Source organism: Ambystoma mexicanum, chromosome 5q, assembly GCF_040938575.1.
Source record: "Ambystoma mexicanum isolate Mex_15411 chromosome 5q, UKY_AmexF1_1, whole genome shotgun sequence".
NCBI lineage: Eukaryota > Metazoa > Chordata > Amphibia > Caudata > Ambystomatidae > Ambystoma > Ambystoma mexicanum.
This window is the reverse complement of record NC_090933.1, coordinates 1,132,702,175-1,132,722,658: the sequence shown is the minus strand read 5'-3', so window position 1 is coordinate 1,132,722,658 and position 20,484 is coordinate 1,132,702,175.

The following is a 20,484-nucleotide window of genomic DNA, read 5'->3' as shown; positions in this document are numbered from 1 at the left end:
TTGACAGGAGCTGAGGTAGCAAATTTGTTGTCTTTACTTCGATCATTCCATCAAAGTTGTTTTTTTGTCACTAAAAAAATCGACATGCTCTGCTGTAGCTCACTTAACGAGATACATAGCTCAGTGACCCTGAAAAATAAGTATTAGGTATTGCAGGACCCATGCAAAAGTGGAACGGTGCAAGTAGTTTTGGGGTGGAGTTTGTTTTGCGTAATAATGTGGTTGGTAATCCAGGGGACACAGAAAGGGCAAGGTGTGAATTACAAGATAAGATCCAGATAAGTGTGGCAAAAAGCTTATAACCGATAGGTGAAGTGGTGCCCTGACCTACATTATAAACTATTTATATGGGGGGCTGTTATGGACAAGAGGGGATGGGCTTATAAGGTCTTCAGCAAAGGATTTCAGGGCCTACAGGGATCTAGAATGAAGAAATACTGAGTTATAGTTGGTTATCAAGGAAATTATGAGATGAGTTATGGACCTGAAGGGAAAAACACCCACATGTTAGAAAAGCAGATAAGTCAACATGATCTCATAAGTACTTGTGTGCTATCCCCAAGAGGGCAAGGTTTAACCCATGGGAAAAAGCTTTGTCACAAATATTTTCCTGCTCTATCCTAGTGTTTGGGGCCTCCTTGATCCAAAGTACTGTCACATAGGACACGTAGGATTTCAAATGACACCAAGACGAGTGTTGTCAGTGTATTTTTTTATTTGGGGACTATGTTCAAGTAGAGCCAGGATCTCTGCACAAGAACTAATAACAACTAATAACAATCAGAAAGGTATTCTGCCAAATAAATGTCTCTCCTGCCTGGGCAGGTGGGCCTTTGAGCCTCTAGGATTCAATGTCCAAGTCCATACAGTTCGTGGGAGGTTGGGTCACCTCCTCTCCTTTGGCATTGCAGACGTATGCAGGTCTAGAACATGTCTGATTAATCTATGTTAGTTGCAGGTTTCCTGGCATCCTATGCCCCACTTCTGACACAGGCACCAAGTTCTGCAGGTGTACAGTTCCATGGTCAGCAGGGAGAGAAATGGGGTGATTCTGTGCTGAGCATACCCTGGATTTGTTCCTGTTCAACACTTTGATCTGACCATAACCTCCCTGCCCCCTTTTTGTGTCTATGGCCAACATGAACTGCTGGAACCTTCCTATTCTGGCTAGGAGTCCTGGCCATCCCTATGTTCTCCTTCACGCTTTGATCATCCTTATTTTACTCTTACCACCTCTTGCCACCTTCATGCCACTCGCTGTAGATGATGTAACTAGGCACTGATCACATACCACTTCTTGTCCCCTATCTTGCACTACCTCCTCTCGGTATCTGACTCCTGACGTTTCCCTTCCAAATCTTTCTTACTTACACCTGTTTCTTCCACCTTATGCCTTCAGATATTCTCTCCTCATCTTTATTTCCTTTAGTGCCACCACCTCAATCTTGCCTCCTGATATAACCACCTCTGCTGCGTTCTCTTCTACTATCCTCACTTCCTTCTGTTCCCTCTCCCCTGCTGATGTTACCACCTCCTTAAAGGGAACTTCTATTGCTTATATCTACTTCCACCTAACCCATCTCTCAGCATTTCTGGTGTTGCCACCCCCTATCTCTGCTCTCTTTCCACTGTTGCTGTTACCATCTTCTCCCGTTTTCCACTGTCACGGCTTCTTCAGCTTCTTCCGTCTCTCCAGCCTCCATGTGATTCACAGCTCCGCGGTCTCCAGGACTCTCCAATGATGCTCCTCCTTCCTCTGCAGCCTACACTCAGCAGCTGCAGCATGTCACATGTATTTTGTGTTCCCTCTTTTCCCATGGCATATCGTACACTGAGGGTCTACACCAGTTAGTATTGTTTGAGTGAGGGTAGGAATTGGATGTTCTTGCCTGAGTCGACCGAGACTGCTTTGGGCTACACTTGTTGAAAAATTCTGATTGGGGCCCATACACCATGTAGGATTTTAGATTTGCTGTTTTGACCTTCAAAGCTTCCTGCTCGGGGCTTAAACCTGTAGTGGTTCCTGTGTGTAAATTAGTGATTTGAAACACGCCAGAAAAGATTTTGTTTATTGTTGGAGTCACACGGTGCATAGTCCGAGTGAGGAGCATGATAGTTTGTTAAATAGATTTAATGCCTGACAGCATTGAAGTTGTAACATGTTTGTTGGCAGGTCCCACAGACCTTCAAACAACATTCCTTTGAGGTACTGAGTGAACCTGAAACAGTAGCACTGCAATTGCTACCTCCGTCAATCATACAGAAAGCCTTCCTTTTTAGTGTTGGTGATAGGGTGCTGCTAGTGCAAACTGTAGGCTCTCTTAATTGGGGATGGTAGCCTTTGCACTAGCCTGAATATTACTATAAGTTTACATTTGTAAGGCCTTTTTACCCTGTTGGGCCAATGGAGTCAGGTGGGACTGAACCTTTTGGACTTGCTGGTGATAAGGTAATTGAACGTCCCCCAGCCACGTTTTGGGGATCAGGGAAAAGTGTCCAAGGAATTGTTTCCACACCTCCATGCCCAACATCCACTGGCTCTGCGTGGCATCTGTTCCCCTGAGGCACAGCAGTGGTTGTTTCCAGAATCAGGCAGAGGTGTGTGTCACAGTTATTGTAGGGAAACACCTTGTGAATTTACGAACAAGGTGATTTGTTGGCTACCAGTGTACAGGCCCATGTACACAGGCCAAAGTGTAGGTTTTCATTGACACAGTAGGACCACTATATATCATAAACCAATAGCTCCCTCGAGCGGTGACAACTGGCAAAGTTATGCACATTGGCATTGTCTCTATATATCGTAAGGCAACAGCTCCCTCTAGCTGTGATAACAGGCAAAGCTACTGCATCAACGACAAACATACAGGTACAAACATACATCTGGCCTTTTATTCTATTGTTTTTTTTTTTAAATTTATTTTTATTTTCAATAAAACCAAACAAAATAACACACATTACAACTGTTTAGGATGTACATAATCAGCATCACATTATACAGTATAATTCTCCGTCCTCCCCCCTCCCACCCCACAAACTAGAGCCGGCTCACTCATGTCATCTATGGGAGCATTATCAGGTATCGCAGTGCTTGTGCACTCATCAGAGTCCTCTGATTCGCTATTGTCTTGGTGAGGGTTTGCCATAGAGGTCACCAATTGCCACCAGGCCAGCAAAGGCCCTACTTCCTCCTCTCCCCCCCTAGTAACCGCTTCAAACCAAACTACGGATTCCGCCTCTGCCCATCTGAGGAGGTCCGCCCACCATAGCTCCACCTTGGGTCTGTGGAACGCCTTCCAACCCATTGCGATCCTGCACTTGGCCAGGATGTAGGCTAAATCCTTCATTTTGCTTATGTGCTTTAAATCCCGAGCATGCATGGCCAAGCTGATCCCACGTCCAGCTCCACTCCCCCACCAGCCAATTTAGTTTTAATCTCGTCCCAAAATCTGTGCACCTCCGGGCAAGTCCAGAACATGTGTAGCAGCCCAGCCTCCATCTCCCCACACCTGGGGCATTTCTGCGTAGCCAAGCCTCCAAACCTTGCAATTTTCCCGGGAGTCAAATAAGCCCTGTGAGTGACATACAATTGGAGTTGTTGGAGTCTCGCATTCCGGGATACCTTTTTATGGTACCTTTGGGCTCTCTCCCATTGCCCATCTGTCATGGGTCCTCCTACTTCCTCCTCCCAGTCCTGCCTCAATTGAAGCAGCTCCTTCCCTACCTTTGCTCTTAGAAGCTCGTATATTCTAGATATCTTGTGCCCGCCCTCCGATACATCATACATCATTTCCAGGGAGGCATCAGGGTCATCCGCTAGCACTGTCTCCAGCCATCTCTCCCTTACCCGTTTCATGAGCCTAGCGTAGGTTATATACTGGCCTCTATGCACCCCTGTCTCTTCTTGCAACCTCTGAAATTCCAATGCCTCCCCTTCCTGCCATATGTACCCAAGGGTGGCCAGGCCCACCGGTTCCCAATATCTACGGACCGCTTCAAACAGCTGTGAGTCGTTCCCGCATAGTGACACTAGCGGGGCCTGCTGAGAGAACGGCTCTATGTCACCCATCATTCTCCACATTCTGCGCCAAACCTCCCAGCCCAGCCTCAACAGCCGCCCTCTTCCCACCAGTTTGTTCTTTTGTAACCACACCACTTCATTCAAAAAGTATGGGGCCGAGTCTTCCCGCAGAAGCCTGGCTTCCGCCGAGTCTTCAGTCGACAGCCACCTGGCCACATACAGCAGCTGCCCCGCCAGATAATAAAGCTCCCCATGTCACATGGGTTCTGGAGTTTCCACAGGGCCACTCTGTTCCTGGAGTTACCCCATATGAAGCCCCTGCACAAGCTATGAAGTCTCACAAATAGGCTCCTGGGAATCAAAAACGGGACATTCACAAAGAAGTGCAGGAGTCTGGGCAGGACCACCATCTTAAGCAAGGCCGCTCTCCCCATCATGGTCAGGGGCAATCTGGATCAAAACACCATGCTGTTCTTGACCCCCTCTATTGCTTTCTCTGTATTATGTTGGTGCTCCGCCTCGATCCTGTGGTCAATATTTACTCCCAAATACCTAAATGTCTCAGTCTGCCATGGTATCGGCAGGCTAGGCAGCCTCTGTAACGGGACATTCTTGTATCTACCCAAGGGGAACAGACTAGACTTCCTAGGGTTCAGCGATATGCCCGAGAGGGTGGCATATCGGTCCATCACCTCTAGCACATACTGCAAGTTCTCCTCCGGATAGCGCAGATAAAGGAGCATGTCATCTGCGTACAACAATACCAGGTGTCTACCACTCACTGTACTAAACTGTAATATTGCCAGCGGCTCTAATGCCAGAATGTATAGCATGGGCGACCAGGGGCATCCCTGTCTGGTCCCCCTGCCGAGTTGCCAAGTATCTGAGATTATGGATCCTCTTTTAAGTCTCGCCACCGGGGTGCTGTATAACAACTGAACCCACCTGATATACCCAGGTCCCATTCCGTATCACCTCAGGGCTGCTTTCAACCACGCCCATCGCACCGAGTCAAAGGCTTTGACCGCGTCTAGCGACACGATGGCCAGCTCACCCGTATCTTCTGCAGTGTGGTCAATGATGTGGTGTAGCCTCCTATGGTTATCTGTGATGTTCCTGCTGGGGACATATCCCGTCTGGTCTGGGTGTATCAGCCTACCGATCACCCTCTTCAGCCTATTGGCCAGCACTGCGGTAAGTATTTTGCTGTCCTGATTAAGCATGGACAAGGGTCTGTAAGACCCACACTCCGCGGCCGGCTTGCCTGGTTTTAGGAGTGGGATGATCATCGCCTCGCGAAGGGACAATGGCAGTTCCCCCTGCTCATAGACCTCGTTGAACATAGCAAGCAGTGGCTGAAGCAGCTCCTGTTTGTATGTCTTGTAAAAACTCGCTAGGCAACCCGTCCGTCCCGGGTGCCTTACACGTGGGCAAATGTTGGATCGCCACCTCCAGCTCTTCCGAGGTGATAGGGGCGTCCAATCCCGCGCGTTCTAAGTAATCCAGGGTGGGCAGCTCTATGTCCTCTAATGTGTCCAGTATGTCTTGGCTCCTATCCTCCCCTGCGTCCTCATATAAGTGTCTGTAAAACTTGAGGAACTCCTCGTTCACCCCCTCCTGGGTATTACAGATGCAACCTTCCTCATCCCTTATCTCACTGATCACTGTGCGGGGGGTCTCACTCTTATACAGCCAGGCCAGCAATCTGCCCGGCTTATCGCCCCCTGCGTGTAGCCTCGCCGTGTATTTCTTGTAATTTAGTCTACATAGCCTATCCCAGAGTCCACTGCAGGTTAACTGTAGGTCTTTTATCTTATCGCTATTCTTCCGGGCGGTATCCTCATGTCGCGTGAGGCCCTCCAGCTCCCTTTCCATTTCCTGAAGTTCCCTTTCAATGCCCCACTGGAGCCCTTTAGATTTCGAAATGGCTACTCCACGCACCACCACCATGAATGCCTCCCATACTTTTCCAACCGAGCGCATACTGCCCATGTTTATATCAAAATATTCCTCGATGGCCTCCCTCAAATCCTCCCGGAACCCCTCATCTTGTATTGCCTCAGTCCTAAGTCTCCATGTCGGGATCCGCGCTCTGGGGGGTTGGTGTCGCCACTCTACCACCAACGGCGAGTGGTCAGATAGTACCCGGGCCTTGTATTCCGCTCCCACCATTTCTCCCGCTATCTCAGCCGCTACGAACACATAATCTAGCCTCGTCTGCAGGTCATGTGGTGCTGCATAGTGCGAGTATTGCCTATCCATTGGATGCAACCTTCTCCACATGTCTTCTAGGCCTAGATTTTTTAACAATGTCCCCAGTGCTTTGGCCGCCGGAGCCGGCTTCCCCGCTTTGTCGACTGACCTATCCATTTTGGGATTCAGGGTGCAATTAAAGTCCCCTCCCCACACCACCGCACCCCCAACCAGGGGGCTAATTTTGCTGTAAAGGGATCTAAAATAAGCCGCTGTATCATGGTTGGGGGCGTACAGATTTATGATATGCACTTCCCTGTTCTCCAGGAGTCCTGTCACTGCCATCATTCTGCCCTCTGGGTCTACCATTGAGCTAAGCACCTGGAGTGGCACGTGCAGCGCCACCCAAGTGATAACCCCTCTAGCGTACGCAGAATACGTAGCCCCCACAACATGTCCCCTCCATTTTCGCCTGACAACCTCCAACTTCTCCCTTGTGAGATGAGTCTCCTGCAGCAGGGCCACATCAATGTGCATCCTTTTTAGATACAGCATCACTTTGTTACGTTTCAGATAGCTATTAAGGCCCCGTACATTCCAGGTCACAATTCTGAGGTTACCCGATGCCATCTACTCGGTTTGTTCCCAACCCACCTCTCCCTTCAATGCTTCCCTTGATGGTTTGTTTTCCGGCTCTCCCCCTCAACAGTTTCCCCCCTCCCTGTTCCCCAACTCCCATCCACTGCACACAACCCAGTCCCTCCCCCCACCCTGCCCTACCCCAACAAATGCCCAGCTCCATCCGTGGATCTCAGGCCCACCCGCGTCTGGTCCTGTCCCATCGCCGAGGACTAGGACCCCGCGGGGCGTCACCGATCTAACAGTGATCTAACAGTGACCTAACTAAGTATATTACTATTGGGTACAAGGGATGCCTCCCAGGAGCTCCCAGTCATCTATTTTAGGATTGGTGCGTCCAGCGGGTCCAGCCAGTTGATACTACAACACACTCCCCACAAGCTTAATACAACTCTATAATCAAGTCCCAATGTCTTGGCCATGTCACCGCAGGAGCCACAGCCGTCCGCTACTTATCTCCTGCAGCTCCCATCTGGACATCTGGTTCTTGAGGTCGGCCCTGCATGTCCAGCCAGTGCATTGCCTCGGTCGGCGTCTCGAAAAAAAGGGATCTGTTCTTATAAAACACTTTCAACTTGGCTGGGTAGAGCAACATGTAGCGGTGGCCTGCGTCCTTCAGCCTCAGTTTCACCGATCCGAAGTTCATCCTACTACGCTGTACAAACAGCGTATAGTCCGGGTAGGCCGTGATTTTTGCGGAACCCTTTTCAATCGTTCCTCCCCTCCAGAAGAATTTGAGAATCTTCTCCCGATCCCGATAGTTCAGGATCTTTGCGATTAGCAGCCGCGGGGGGGTTCCAGGGGGCGGTCTCCTTGTCAAGGCCCTGTGTACCCTTTCAACCGCGAACCCCTGGGTCAGCACCCCACCTGTTATCTCCTGTAAAAGCATGGATTCCACATATTCTGTGGGGTTTGATCCTTCCATACCTTCCGGCAGGCCCACTATACGGATGTTATTGCGTCTGGCGCACCCTTCTGCTTGCTCAGCTCTGTCCTCCAGATTGCCCACCCGTTGCACTAGGGCATGGAGCTCCTTTCCATGTGCGGCGCACGCCTCCGTGTTCGGGGCCATCTCCTTCTCCAAGGCCCCAGTGCGCTCTGCAATCGTTCGCATGTCCTGTCTCAGCAGGTTCACCTCCTCCTGGACCGCTCCGATCTTGAGGTCCAAGCCCTCCTGCAGCTCTTTCATTGACTGGCCCAACTTAGTCTCCCAGGCCACCTTTAAGTCTGCGATCGCTGCCAGCACCTCCTGGATCGTGCCCAGTGTTTCTGCCGCTGCCGTGGGGGTCTCCTTGCTCTTGCCCCCTCCGCTTCTGGGGGTGACCTGGCATAGGTCTCCATCGTGGACTGTCGGATCCTGGGTCTAACCACTTTAGAGGACATCCTGCTATGTTAGCTGGGCGAGGGCCTGCCGTGCTTCCCTCCGCACAAAGGTCTGCATGGTCACGGACCACTCTCAGCAGGCCAAGCATGTACTTGTATGTACTTGTCTCTTCTCTCGCGCCCAAAGTGGGCCGTCTCCTCCCATATGCTCGTACCCTCTTGGTGTCGTGGCCCGGTCTCTGTCGTGTTCCTTCCGTGGCCAGTGCTCGAGTGCGCTCACCTATTCGCCGCGCTCCCTTTGTTCCCCGTCTTCCGCGATCACAAGGCCATCCGGCCCACAATGCCCAGGCCCAGAGGGGCCGCTCTAAGTGCAGGGGGTCAGCAATTGTCTCGCATCGGCCTCAACCACTGGCCTGCCGATGTTTCGTCTGACTCTATGGGATTTCTCCCATCTTCCCGTGTATACAGAGTTGGTCCGCTGCGCTGTGGAAAACTGCAGCCACCACCGCCCGCTCGTTCGCGTCGGCTCCAGGATCCGCGGCCATGTAATTGGTGCGCTGCCACAATGAATCCTCCTGGGTTCCGCCGGCGTTCGATCCGATTACGCCGCAGGCCCAGCGTCGGCTACCAATGTGCTCGATGAGTCTCGGCAATGTACAGTCCGTAGGTTGTACCAGCTCCGGGTACGTGTGCCCACAGATGTGCGCCGCCTCAGTGAAGCAACAGCGCATTCCGGTCAAGTGCCACGGTCTACTTCTAATCGCTGGTCTTAGAGTTCGATGCAGGGGCTTTTCAGGACCTACATCTCGTGACCCCTGTTGTCCTCTTTGTCTCTGCTGCCATCTTGTTCCACTCGCCGATCCGTGGCCCGCGGCCCGCAGATGAGTATAACTCAGTGTCCGCACCCTCCACTCTCATCAAAGTTTCAGCGAGTGTAGCCATCGTCTTCGCACGCATGGGCATTATTTTCCAGTGCCGGCCGGTTACCATGCACGCACTTCTCCTCCAGGATCATTGTAGGATCAGCGGAGCTCCACAAGAGCACGTCCCTTTACATGGCCGTCCAAGCCACGCCCCCCTTTTATTCTATTGTTAGATTAGATATTTTCATGGGCGTAATTTTAGGGGGGGACGGGGGTGTTTGTCCCCACCCAACTTTCATGGCACACGATTTTGTCCCCATTCATTTGAGTGGGGCATTTTCTTTTCAGATGACATGTCCCCCCAAAACATTTTCAGCAACGTTACTCCACTGGATATTTTGGTCATCAATGTAAGTCTCTTGTTAGAAAATTCATAATGAAAGTAGTGTTAGATATCATAATGTTAGAAGGCATTGCCTGGTTATGATATGGTGATTTTAAGGGTGCCAATTCCCAATTAGTTGATGGCCTGCTAGCCTTGGAAGGACCTTATCTGCCTCCCAAAGACATGAAAATCCAAATTAAGGAGAATAAGCACATGGAGATCCTTAGTGACCTCCTCTCAATAAATCAGAATGTTCAGAGTGCAGTCAATAAATACTGGTACTGACTGCATTTTACACATTCTAACTTCAAAAGCAAACACGGAAACCAAAATGCAATTTCCAGGAAAGCTTTCTTTCAACAAGATCCTTTCTTTTTGGGAGGTCCTTTTTCCCGGCAACACCCTGTTTAACACATCAAAGAGAAAGCAAAACCATTGAAATATGCGTTCACTTTCTTTTAGGTAAACGGTTTACTTTTGCATGACGCCTTATGCATGTTGCACACAACCTAGTTTACCTAGGTTTGCAATTTAAATACTTCTGAAGATAAATGTGTTATTTAAACACTACAAAATAAAACCATATTTAAATTACTGAGTTTCTCTGTTTACATTACTACTATTAAAGTAACATTTTTACTGCACTGCCAAAACATCTATGACTATCACTGCTATTTGCAAATGTCTGTTTAGACCTTGGGAGGGGTCATCGTCGTTTGGGATAATGAACCTTCCCCAACGTATGCCTTTCGGCTTCATTTCAGGCCGTAACTTGGTGCTGTATCATTATCCTGCGATGATGACCCCTCCCTTGGTCTATAAGGCTATTATGCCTTTTTTGATATTAATTTTGAAAGTGTAAAAAACAACATGGTCCCAGTAGAGCACCACACTTGGTTGTGTTCGAGGCATGGGAAGTTGTCTTCCTGGCGCTTATGGTGAATTAGACATATTACAAGGTGTTCAGTTTAATTGGCGGCTGGTTACGTTTAACCGGATGACCCCGAGGTTCAGACGGGTTGGGGTCTGAGGTCCCAGAGCTTGCTAGAAAAGGTGTGTGGATGGTTTGGTGAGGGCAGGTTCCCCTAGAGTGACAGGTACGCATTCAGAGGGATCTCTAGTTGAGTGAAATATCCAAATGTGGCTCCCTTCTAAATGAGAGAGATGGCTGCAAAGACTATGGCAGGCAGCAAGTAAAAGCTAAAGAGCAGAAGAAACGTAGCTTCCCGCTGCCATTGGAGAGCTTGAATGTCTAAAATGGGATTATCACTGACTGCAAATCAGATAGGAGTGATCCCTTTTAGCGTCAAGGCTCATTTAGGGCAATGACTTGGAGTGTCATCGGATTTTCAGGCTCCTTAATGAAAAACCTGGATCTTGACCCACCCCGCTAATAAGGCGTTGAACACTTTTTCTGCTCCAGCTATTAGCGGTAAACCAGAAAGGCCCAAAGGGGGATTGGTGGTGTGGGCATCAATATAGGTTCCACAAAAATACTGTATGCCAAAAGAGTAGCAAGATGGAGCTTCAGAGTGGACATTTTCAATATCTACAAAATAGAAATGAAGAGCAACAGGGAGTCGGCCACTATAGAGATGATGTGTTTGTTGATCACTAAAAAGCAAGAGTAGGAAGTTAGAGGGGGGGGGGCTCTGTGTTTTTGATCATTTGTAACTTTAATACTATGGAAAGTGAAGTGGCAGTGCCATTGACACAAGTGGTATATTCAAGATGAGTTTCATAGACATACATGGTTGCATTAATAAGGCTGAGTTGTGCATCTTGCAGTTTAAGGGCACCCACCCCTTACAACACCCAAACGCCCACCTGTTGGGGATAAGCTGTTAGATCAGCTATCATAGTGTCAGACAAAAATAGCCGTGTTGATGTTCGTCTATTAGGTTCACAATCTTGGTCCTTCATGTTAGGTTTCCAAGTTAATTCACAGATGGAATGTGGTAATAACCCGTCGGCCATACCAACTAAAATCCCCTGATGCCTGGATTAAGGGAGAACCAGATAAAAACTACTATAGTTTTTTCAGGCATCTGGGCTGAGGGTTGAAAGATGTGCCAACTTAGATGTCGAACTTACTATCTTCTTCCATGGATGTTTTAGAATGGTTATTGGACACACAACTGGCTGATACACTTCTTGTTGTTTTAGCATTATTTGAAAAGTGTAAATCGGGACTCCAACGTTATATTGTTAAAGACAAGCTAGGGTAACGGATCAAGTCCGGATTATTAGCCTGGTTTGTTTCTGGATGTCCATTACCCAACATAGATTGGCAAGAATGTTTGGGGCCGCAGAGAAGAAGGGAAAGGCTCTGGTAGACATTGGACAAGTCAGGGCTTAGTATAAGGTATTACTATTGATAAAGACAATCGAAGCACAGTACAGAAAGGGAAAAGGCTCCAGGGACTTGTTGGACTTGCTGAAGCAGTTCAAAGAACTCTTGGCATCAGTACCCCTTAGGTTAGTAAATGCCACCTGACAAATAAATGAAATAATTTCAGTCATCTACAAAGGGTTACAGGATAAAAAGTATCATCCTGTATTGCTAGTAATGAGTTGGATTTTAGAGTGGTTGTGTAATGGGCAAAACTTTTAATAGTGCACGAAAAGGGGCTAGGGTTAGTCTGGTTAGAAATGATTAATGTTTTCATTTGTAATAGATTGTATCTAAATATATCACCTTAAAAAGTTAATCCCTAATGTTGCTGTTTGTTGATCTAAAAGTGGCTTTATATTGAGTTGATAGAAAGGGTTGTCGTAGTAGGTGGTGGCATGCGTGAACGATATATGTAGAAATATTGGATGCATTCCATGAGGGTAAAATGGCTAATATCAGGTTTGGCCAGAATAGAGACCTCTCATCCCAACTTCAATTCATGGACGTTAGACTGCGGTGCTCCCTGGTGTCCGCTCTATTCAGCTTATTTCTGCATTATTTTAAAGAGATGTTTGTTGCTCAGGAGATAGATTTGTCAAAAGTTACAGACAAGCGTATCCACTTGATTGTGGATGACACTGTGCTAATCTCCTGTATTGAAATATTCATGCAAAAGCTTCTATTTGGCTTTAATGATCATTGTTATCACTCGGATATTGTTGGCCATTACGGGTGTGTGTAATGAAGCAAAAATGGAAGAAAAATACAAATTCAGATTTGGTTAAGGACTTATAAATTTGAATTTTGGATTTTGAAATATTTATATCCCACAGACCTAGCAGAAGCAACTGCATCTGGGCGCAGGTGCCCAATGAAGACTCCAATTTACGACAAAAAACATTACCTTACTATGATCAACATAAGAACCTGTGCCTATTGTATTGTATTCATTATTTTTATAGTGCTCTTTCCCCATTTGTTTGGCCTCAATTCGCTTTGTGGTTGGAACGCCCTTGGTGACCGCAGTCAATGTGTAGGAGGTTCTAAGAGTTTAGATTAAGAGATGCTTGTGTACATTTTCGCCGGGTTAGGACTTCAGTGGCTGCCTAGGCTCCAGTAAGCAGCCCAGAGGTCAGGCACGTGGGTGGGTGTTGTTGGTGGTTTAGGATAGAGTGCTATTGCTGAAGATTTGATGTGTGCCCAGCTATACCAAATTTTATTTTCATTGGTAGTCGCTGTATGCTAGTGGCAGAGGTGTTGAGGTAAGTCAAGGGTTTCAGTGTGGACGGCTATGTGCACTGCTAGACCGGAATGGCATAGCCATAGCTGCACTCTATGGTGCATGGATTATATGGCTGTGCCTGCGGCCTGTGTCCAGACGTGGTGTAAGGTATATATACCGTATGCTTTGATGTGGTTTGGCTGCTGCGTTCTTTTTATTTGTCCAATGTGGACAGCATGGTCTTGTTATTCATGGTCTCTCTGGAGCAAAAGTCTGAGCAGCGGGGTGAGTCCCAGAGGGTGAAGCGCATGGGGGATGAGGAGGACGATAGGGGGAAAGGGAGGACAACTGTGAGGACAAAAGTTTGTTGTGAAGTGCCTTTGAACAGGTATGTTTTTAGGGATTTACGGAATTGTATTAAATGGGTGCTCAGATGATATTTATAATGAAGTGTTGGACTTTTATTTAATTGAACAAATTGAGAAGTCCTCTAATTAGAACAAGCATAAGTTAAAATAGTTAGTCCTGTAGTCAGAAGGACTGTAATCATGCTTCAGTTCTCGATGCCTTTCCGGAGAAGAGCATTCATTTGCCTGGGAGTCTGATCCTACAAATAAGGACAGTCCAACCATAAATGCCAGGCAAATCCCCTATGAGCAAGAGTTCTTAAAGCAAGCCCAGACACGTGTTTCAGCATCCTTGGGCATCATCAGAAAGGTGCGGCTGCCACTCTTGGCACACATTGTTTGACAAGAGACAAAGAGCTAACAAGTATCAGGCAGCAAATGAAAGAACTAATAACTAGGTGCATTGCATGCCTTATCAGACAGGGTCAACTGCAAGGGGGACGCATCAGGTAACCTCATTGTAGATAAGTGCACAACCTATGTATATTATTAATAAATGAAGCATTCATGCAACAGAAAGATTCTCACACTTTCTGACTTCAGCATGAAACGCCAACCATTCCGTAACTGACCATCACTCATCTATGGTAAAATAATGAAGAAAAAGTAACGAGGCTGGAAACAGCAAATTTTTTAAAATCAAATTTCCAAGTTATGTTTTCTATTTCGTTCCACACTTTTTCGAAATGTAATGCAGGGGGAGACCCCCGTGGCACCCACATCTTCTACCTTAACATATTCCCTAACACAGCTCACTATGTATTGCAAAAACAAAAAAAGGCAAAAAAAATCGAAAAATGTGATTAAAAAAATTACGTGTATTTGGCAATTCGTTTTTTTCCAGACGATACCACCATCACACTGACATACCTAGACGGGCCGTATGAGGTGCAATCACACTTTGGGGGTGGTTTGGTAAAAAAAATGCAAATTGCATGCAGGAGACTGCCAACGTTTGCACTCATGTGCTGTTGGGACCCGTGCATGCAAGTTCATCACTCACAAAGCAGAGTGTAATGGTGAAGAGTAAAGCGGGGCAAACTCACCTTTACTCTTCACTTTTACTCCCCGCATTGTGAGAAATAAAACACTGCCTGCAAATGGTGCTTATCAGGGGACATTTTATGATGGATTCCCGGGGAATCTGCCTGCTGTTTACCAGGTGTGAATGCAATGTGTATTCCATAGGAATCCTTTGGTTTTACACCCACATAAAAATCCCATGCCGTTGCAAAACCATGTGCTCTTCCTGGGCGGAAGAGGAATGCAAAGCAGAGATGCAAACTCTGCTTTGCTCCTCTCCTACACCTTAGAAATGCACTAAAATGGGGCAGAGCACTAAATGGAGGCATAAAAGCATTACACCTCACTTTTACGTTTCCATTTCATACACCCCCGCCCCCATGACAAATGATCCCCTTAGCCTGTTCGCAAGTCTAGGGAAGAGTAGATGCATTTCTCAAAGCCAACCTGGGCCCTTCGGGTTTGGGAATTGATCAGGTAGAAGTAGAAACAGCAGCTCACAGAGAGCACCTGTTAGATGTTGTCTTCTTTGATTCATGGAGGTTTATGGAGGCGGGGCGGTGCTATTCTCTTCCTATCTGTGAAGAAGAGATGCTTCTCTCTGATCCTATTGCTTGGTAAGAAGCGTAGGTCAGGCATTCTGCATTGGAATATGTCGTCAACTCAGTAAATAATATCACGGATGAGAAGTAAAGTGCAACAGACATTCGTGAATAATAATGTTATCAATCTTTTCCATAATGCAAACTTCTTCTTAACAATTGTAAAAAATATTAGGATTATTTTAACTGGTCTGTACATGGCATGAAGAGTAATGTGAAACATCAGCCTTAGGGAAAATCTATTTAAATAAATAAATGCAATGTGTGTACTTGACAAACAACACTCAATGAGGCCAAGCCTTCTGTTTCGGGAAGATGTCCAGGGTGCGGTCCTAGCCCAGGAAAGCTGCCTGGCACCTTCTAATCTATTTCAACATCGCTTGGAGATCTAGGCTACAACCGCCAAAGCTTTCCTTGTGCCAAATGGGCCCAGATGGCCGAGCCCAACCTTATGCCAAAATGGGGGAAAGATTTAAATGGGGAGTCAGGAGATTTACTAAGCTGAAAATGCTCAGATGACTCCCAAGGAGAAGAGGGCGGGCCATCTCTTGTACTTAGGTCACATTCAGTATGGCCGCCTTGGTGTCTGAATGCTACGGTGACTTTCCCAGAGTCTAAAATGATCATTTAGCCTATGAACAAGACATTCAAGACTTTACTATGGGTATACAGATCTTTAAATGTACAAAACGGCTTAAAACGATTGGGGCCTTTGGAAAGTTTGCTCCCTGGTTCACTTACACCCAAAGCAGTTGCATAAATTGCACATGAGCAAAATGAAACTAATTCATAAAATCAAACAGACGATTACATTATTCACATGTCCCTAAATTGAGCTTCACTCCCGTGGGTTTGCCTCGGGCATTGTGTCAATGGGGGACATTACCACCTGGGCGCAAAGGGATACCGGGCACCGGCAATGACACCGGTGCCGGTAATCCCTTTGCGCCCTATTGCGAGGTCCCTTTGCGGGTCCCTCCCTTAACGCCTGGTTTTACCAGGCGTTATGGACGGGACCTGTTAAGGGATACCGGAGTCAATAACGGTACCGCAAATTGCAATACCGTTATTGACGCCTTCCCATTGAGCCCTATGGGTGCTCAAATGGGAATGGGGAATGGCTTTACAAATGGGGACTTTCCGGTCCCGCCAAGGTCGGAATAGACAGGTAAGTCCCCATACCATCAAGTCGGTGGCGGTAACTGTATTGGTGCTAGTCATGGCGCTAATAGTGCCATGACTAGCACCAACCTCGGAATGAGGGCCAATGTTACAATAACTAGCTTAGGTGAATGTACTTTTGAGAGGTAGGTTTTCTTTTAAAAATCTGGTCATGTTTGAATTCAGTCATGGAGAATACATCAGAACAGGAACAGCAAATGTAATATTTGGTGGATGATAATATGATTGTTAAGTGCTACTACAATCTGGTACAATCCACACAAGAAATGTTTTTTTATTCTACAGTAGTGTCTGTAGGCAATTTTACTGCTTGACCCAAGATGACGGATAGCCTTTTGTTTTAAAATGGGGCATACTCAGAATAGTTTGTTTAACAATGTGTACAGAACACACAGACACAGACACACACGCAAAACGATTATTGGACAGATGATGTCTGGTCCCGATGAATCTGTAAAACTCAAACACGTTAAGCTTCATGAAATATATTAAATATGTTTTGTGTCAACCATACTGATGTTGTATTGCTTTCCCGTAAATGTTAAATTGAGGTTCACATGCAGTTAACCCTCCCACCCGGCCTTGGCCGTTTTGCAACATTTTGTGTGGCATATTGTTAGATGGGGCAAGGTAGCAGAACATTTATGATGGAGTCCTAGCATAGTGTGGGTGGGGTGGGGGGATGGGAAATGGCGGGCTTGCCTCCCATAAAAATTGTCTAAAAAATGTGGCAAAACAGCCAATGTGACAAGGTGTCCCAGATCTACTCAGACATCATGCAAGGAAATACAGTCATGAATGGTTTGTGAGAGCACCCTTGAGGTCCGGGTCCTTTCGCGGGTGATTCCACCGGATGTACTATTCATACACTGCACATTCAAAATATGGCAAACACATTCACCCAACGGAATCACAAGATCAGCCATATATGCAGGAGGCCCATGGAGACCCTTGCAGATAAATACCTACTGGCCAGTGTTAAAATAGCAGCAGGCATATTGTGTAAGATAATCATTGTGTTTTTTTGGATATTTCTCATAATAGTTCTCAAACCTGCTCCTAAAATGGTTATTGAAATGCTACTTTTACTTAACTGATAGATTTGCAAATTGAATATCAGATAGATAATCAAACCTTACAGACTGCGGAAGGGGTCATTGCTGGATGATGACCCATACACAACTTATCCAAAGCAAAGCCGAGGACTTTTAGTTGGGTAAGGGTCACTATCCCAAGTGATAAAGACCCCTCCCAAGGTGTATAAGTCTATTAGCGTATTAGGGTATACGACTATTAGCGCTTAGATCATAGTTTAGCGCATAGATCTGTACAACTAAAAAGGAAAACAAACAATTGGTAGGAAAAGAATCAGAACAAAATAAATTGCTATTTTCATTTATTGAACATGGACCTGGTAACAATAAACTTCACATGTTTTGTGTTTCATTGTTCTTTGTTAGTCCCGGGAAATGAACTGTGCATGGTTTTCCCTGCCTTTACACAGCGGAAGACAAATGTTTCTGTGCTGCTTGTCAGGCTAGCAGGTCAAGTTACAATCTTTAGAAGGAGGTCTATACCAGAATTCATGGACTGCATTGCGAGCATTCTGATTGGCTGAGAGGAGGTCTATAACGGAATCCATATGCTAATATGCAAAATACACATGATATCAGACACTGTGCATGTTGGACCCACTGCAGTCAGGTGTGCATGCTGCGTACGCAAAATGTGATCTTCCTACAGATGTGCCAAGGCGATTGCTCCCATTAGTTCAGAGTTATGTCTCTTCTAGGATGTCAGCAGGCAAACTTTAAAGAAATAGCAGTGACCTCCCCTCCGGTCTTGATTCTCATTCAAAACATAAACCCTTGTCTGATGGAACTTTGTAGATTTTTTCATCAATGCCTCTGCGTGAGCGAAAGAAGATCTTCGAGAAAAGAATCCATGAGGTAAACCTTACTTTCTTTAATTTCTACATAGTTCTGTGTTATGCCTAATGTTGCATGTGGCATCGTTCGCTGATTGGTTGCATGGGTTCTTTCAGTGCATACAGTACCACAACTTTGTGATCATTTTTTTTAAATGGCGGCCTAATCATCTCTTGTGTCATCATGTACATGTTTAGTTGGCGAAGGTTAGATCTGTGATGTGTATCGTACTTTTTTACCACGAGGGGCAAAGGACATAGGCACGCTTTAATACATCTTTTCTAATGACACTGTTATTGAAACTGATCTCCTTTAAATGTGCCAATCATTAGCCAGAGTGTAGTATTCACTGCACACCCAGCCTTAGAATTCCATGACGGGTTACTTGGAATACATTTCTGCTTAACATAAAGGTATTTAATTATTTGTATTACTTCATTTATCATTTTTTTCAAAGCACAAACAATATGGGATACCATGCATAACAGGAAAGACCTTTCCATAGGGCAAGCCCCACCTTACATTTAGGATGATAGGTAAATCTCTGATTGCACTGGGCACTGCCTGAAGAACATATCAACTCTATTATGGAACTAATTTTTTCTTATTCAAATAATAATAACAGGTAGGGGGATACGCTGAAAGGGGAACCATCACTAAAATAACGCAGAATTAGGCTATAGGAATTTCAATAGAAGGGCCAATTCTCAAAGATGTGCTCTTAAGGAAATGAGGAGATGCCTTCGATCATCTCAGATTCTCACCTGCTTCATTACTCCTGATTGGCAAAGCCTAAAAACACATCGGGCAAGATTTAAAAACAATATCGGAGGCGGCACAAAGGCACAAGAAATACACGTGCGTGATTATCAGAAGTGCACATTTCATGGCTGCGCATAATTAAAGTGGAATATATGCGCAAAAGATGCACGTAGTGGACGGAAAGATTGCGCATCTACCAGATTAAGCATGCAAGGTGGGAGTGACTACAAAAAATGAGAAAAAATGCACCAAAATCCTGATTCTCAAAACCTGAAAACTTGGCTTGATCCAAAACAATGTCCTTCAACATTTGCCAGAATCATAATGTGGAGCAAGCGACCCAGAAAAAGAGTGCGACTGGTTTGTTCACCCGAGGAAGTTACACAGGCCACTCCAATCACAACACACAACATAGTATACAAGACTAACACAGTGAGGCGGGTGCACATCTCCAAAATGGTCGAGGCAGTAAGCATCATGTTGCGTGCTAACTGATGAGGTGAAGGAGGAGGAGGTTGAGAAGGAGGAAAGGATTTGCAGAGATGTACCTTTTCCCACCCCATATAACTCTGGAAATAGTGAGTCTGTGGAAGGGGACCTTTACCACGGCCATATTGTAAAGGCATGCCTTACCACCACCAGTCAAGATACTATCAGCCTTGCATTTCCTTGCCACAGGCTCATTTCAGAGGACCAATGGCATCACTCGGGGATCTACTGTTCTTCACTGTCAAGAGAACTATAGCAGCTACCCCACGTGACCCTTCCATCTGCCAGACACATTAAGCAATTCCCCATTTTGCATCCACAAGGATAGGCTTAGTGAGGGCTTTTTATAACATGTGTCCAGGCAATGGCACCACACACCTCTAAGATCCCTGAGAGGCAGGGCTTTTAGAGGTGTGTGGTGCCATTGACTATACCCAAGTGGTCCTCATACCTCGGGAAGAAGCAAAACATCTGTACAGAAACAGGAACAACTGGAATTCTGTACCTTTATGGATGTTGTGTGATCTAGCAAACATCATCATCCTAAATGTGAATGCCCACTTGCCAGGATCAACACATGACAGCTATATCTATCAGAAATCTCCCATCGCACCAGTCCAGACACACTACACTCAGCACATATTCATCTACATTATGCAACAAGACACAATGTCTGAGATGTGCCCATCTCATCCAAAGGTGACATTGGCTTCACACAGAGAAGACAACTATTCACTCCTTATGGGAGCCCACTGACTAAAGGCCAGCAACTTTACAATGCAGCACACACATGCACCCAGAATCCCATTGGGAGTACAATTGGCATGCGGAAGTCACATTTCAGGTGCCTGCATCACTCAGGGGAGTGCTACTACATGATCCCGTGACTGTTTGCAACAAGGTAGTTGCCTGTGTAGTGCTACAGAACATATTCCTCAGTCACGGCTTTCAATTTGTGATATGTGTAGATTTGCAACCATAGCCACCCAACCCACATGATTGCGCCCTTGGGCAGAGGGACATGGCAGATGCGATACCAGATGAACTGGT